Here is a 3,989-nt window from a genome sequence, read left to right as displayed (position 1 = left end):
AGAACAGAAACTTAGAGATCACTTTCACTTTCTATTTTCTTGTGTCAAAGGTCAAGCCTGTTTCTAAACAGCACGGGCCACATGTGTGAAGACGGGCGTGTTATTCACACGGTCAGGTTTATGGATGCAGTTTTGGAAGCCAAAATCAGGAGTGAATCATAAAAGGAGAGAAAGCATAAAGGACGGATACGACTTCTAATCTTTTCATGAAGTTACTCCCAGTTCTGGCTTCTAAGGGTCCATTCACACGTCCGTAGTGTATTGCGGATCCGCGCATCGCCCCTTAGAACTGCCTATTCTTGTCCGCAATTGACAAGAATAGGACATGTTCTATTTTTTTCCGGAGCTGCGGACCGGCAGATCGGGACCGCGCTCCGGAAATGCGGATGCGGAGAGCCCATAGTGTGCTCTCCGCATCCATTCCTGCCCCATTGAGAATGAATGGATCCGCACCCGTTCCGGATATTGCGGAACGGATGCGGAACCATTCCACGGACGTGTAAATGGACCCTAAAACTGCATCAGGAAACCTGAGCGAGTGGCCGCGCCCTAAGGACTCTTACACACGACCGTATGGCTTTTTCTTTTGCGGCCCGTTTTAAACGGATCCGTTGTTCCGTTTTTTGTTTCCGTTCCATAGTTGCGCCAAAAATCTTTGTATGGTTTCCGTATGCGATCCGTTGTTTGTGGATCACAAACAAACATAACATTTTTAATCATTAATGTAATGTACGTGTAATGTGTTTTAACAGTATACACATGGGAAAAGTGGGAATGGATCCGCAAAAAACGGATGACATACGGATGTGTTCCGTATGCATTCAGTTTTTTTTGCGGACCTACTGACTTGAATAGAGCCACGGATCGTAATTTGCGGGCAATAATAGGACAAGTTCTATCTTTCAGCGGAACGGATATACGGAAATACGGAAGCAGAATGCATACGGAGTACATTCCGTTTTTTTTGTGGAACCATTGAAATAAATGGTTCCGCATATGGACCATAAACGGAATCTGCAAGAAAGGAAACGAAAAAAAAAAACGTTCGTGTGCAAGAGGCCTAAAGAAAAAGTTGTTGGAGTGAATTGTGGCAAATTTTTTAAAAGGCGCACGCCTCTTCATACATTTGGCGCATTTTAGACCGTCCTGAAGTTGAAAAATGAAATCTTAGTCCGGTAACAACCAACGCTCTTTTAGTTTGTTGAGCATGACGTAAAAAGTGAATTTTGTTTCGCACAATTCACAACTTTTTGTGATTTTTTTTTTTTTTTGTGCAAGTTGCAACTTTTGTAGGCTTAGTTTTCACTAAGGGCTCTTTCACACTTGCGTTGTTCTTTTCTTCCGGCATAGAGTTCCGTCGTCGGGGCTCTATGCCGGAAGAATCCTGATCAGTTTTATCCCCATGCATTCTGAATGGAGAGAAATCCGTTCAGGATGCATCAGGATGTCTTCAGTTCCGGAACGGTCAAAAATCCTGAACACTTGCCGCAAGGCCGGATCCGGAATTAATGCCCATTGAAAGGCATTAATCCGGATCCGGCCTTAAGCTAAACGTCGTTTCGGCGCATTACCGACGTTTAGCTTTTTCTGAATGGTTACCATGGCTCCCAAGACGCTAAAGTCCTGTTTGCCATGGTAAAGTGTAGTGGGGAGCGGGGGAGCAGTATACTTACCGTCCGTGAGGCTCCCAGGGCGCTTCAGAATGACGTCAGGGCGCCCCAAGTGCATGGATCACGTGATCACATGGATCACGTCATCCATCCGCATGGGGCGCTCTGACGTCATTCTGGAGTGCCCTGGGAGCCGCACGGACGGTAAGTATACTGCTCCCCCGCTCCCCGCTCCTACTATGGCAGCCAGGACTTTAATAGCGTCCTGGCTGCCATAGTAACACTGAACGTATTTTGAAGACGGATACGTCTTCAAATGCTTTCAGTTCACTTGCGGTGTTACGGATCCGGCGGGCACCTCCGGCAAATGGAGTACACGACTGATCCGGACAACGCAAGTGTGAAAGAGGCCTAAAATGATTAGAACTTGGGGCAATGTGTTGATCTGTATCAAATTTATTTCCCATTGCTTACTGTGTGGAGCACCAGACGATTCTGCCCGTTCTGTCCAAAGGTTGCCACCGTTTATATATCGGTCCTTGTCCACAGCGGGGGTCAGTTTTTCCTATCTCAGGCCTTAGGGCTCATGCACACTCGTGTGTGTGCTCCGTGCCGCATCTTGTGGATTGTGGACCCATTCAAGTGAATGGGTCTGCATCCGTGATATGGAGCGCACATGGCCGGTGTACGAGAACAGGGCACACACGCTCGTGTGCATGAGCCCTTACACACAGATGTGTCTGTGATGACATCCATGACAAGACAGGTCAGTCAATGTTTCATCTGTGACTATGTCCGTTTTTAGTCCGTGTGTCCGTTATTCGCCCTTCGCGTATCACGTATTCCACGTACTCTGCTAGGCTAAAAGATTTCTAGACCATCTCCTACAAATGGTCCATCAACACCACTGACAGAACACGGATGCTATCAGTGCTTGCCTTTACACAGCAGAGATGACATTCTGTCTGCTTGCAGCTGCCACTAGGGGGCAGACCGCACACATATTTATACAGTTCCCATTGATGTTAATGGGAGCAATTTCATATGTAATCACCAAGTTCACCGTAGTGGTGGCTTCTAGCAGCCTTTGCCGGAGATGCCTGCTCCCAAATTTTGAGAGACTCTCAGTAGTCTGGTAGAATAGGTAACTATAGTTAAAAGAACAGTGTAGGTCAGACAAGGTTTGGGCAGGCCATAGATATTTTGGATGAGCCAAATGATCCAAAGATCAAGGAAAACAGTAGAACATCTATACAAGAAATAATCGGCGCTTGTAATTACAAAACCAGACTTAACCAACTCATTGGAAGATGTTTGTGTAGTCACTGGGGAAAAAATGAAAAACTGTAATACACTTAATGATCACTATATGGCGAGAAAGCACTTCACATTCAGGCAAAGAGATCAACGAAACACAACAATTACCAGATAACGAGGTTCCAGACACCATAAAATTGCGTCTGACACCACACAAACTTATTTTTTTGTCTGTTCCGTTTTGTTTTTTTGTCTGGAACCATTCATTTTAATGGGGCAGCAAAAAACGGAAATGACTCCGTGTGCATTCTGTCTCCGTATGTCTGCAAATCCGTTCCACAAAAAAAAAATGAACATGTCATATTCCTGTCCATTTTGCGGACAAGGACAGGCATAGTTATAATAGATCTGCAAAAAAAACGGATGTAACACGGGCGGCATCTCTTTTTTGTTGCGAATCCGTGTTTTGCAGACTGCAAAATACATACGGTCGTGTGCATGAGCCCTAAGACTTACCTAATTAGTATGCGCATGTAAATGTTGTGCAAGCGAGCTGGAAGTAAGCGCACGTCTCCATGAAAGAGCGTCTTTTTAGGCAAAATGTAGAGCAACTCACCACTGAAAACAGACAAAGAAAAGTACGCCTGCCCTGGAGTGGAGTAGAAATTAGACTATTTTTGCGAGTAAATCAGGCAAAAAAAATAAGCCGCACCTACATAAATAGGTCGCAAAATACAGGGAGTGCAGAATTATTAGGCAAGTTGTATTTTTGAGGATTAATTTTATTATTGAACAACAACCATGTTCTCAATGAACCCAAAAAACTCATTAATATCAAAGTTGAATATTTTTGGAAGTAGTTTTTAGTTTGTTTTTAGTTTTAGCTATTTTAGGGGGATATCTGTGTGTGCAGGTGACTATTACTGTGCATAATTATTAGGCAACTTAACAAAAAACAAATATATACCCATTTCAATTATTTATTTTTACCAGTGAAACCAATATAACATCTCAACATTCACAAATATACATTTCTGACATTCAAAAACAAAACAAAAACAAATCAGTGACCAATACAGCCACCTTTCTTTGCAAGGACACTCAAAAGCCTGCCATCCATGG

Source organism: Bufo bufo, chromosome 7 (genome assembly GCF_905171765.1).
Source record: "Bufo bufo chromosome 7, aBufBuf1.1, whole genome shotgun sequence".
Taxonomy (NCBI): Eukaryota; Metazoa; Chordata; class Amphibia; order Anura; family Bufonidae; genus Bufo; species Bufo bufo.
This window is presented reverse-complemented; position numbering follows the sequence as displayed.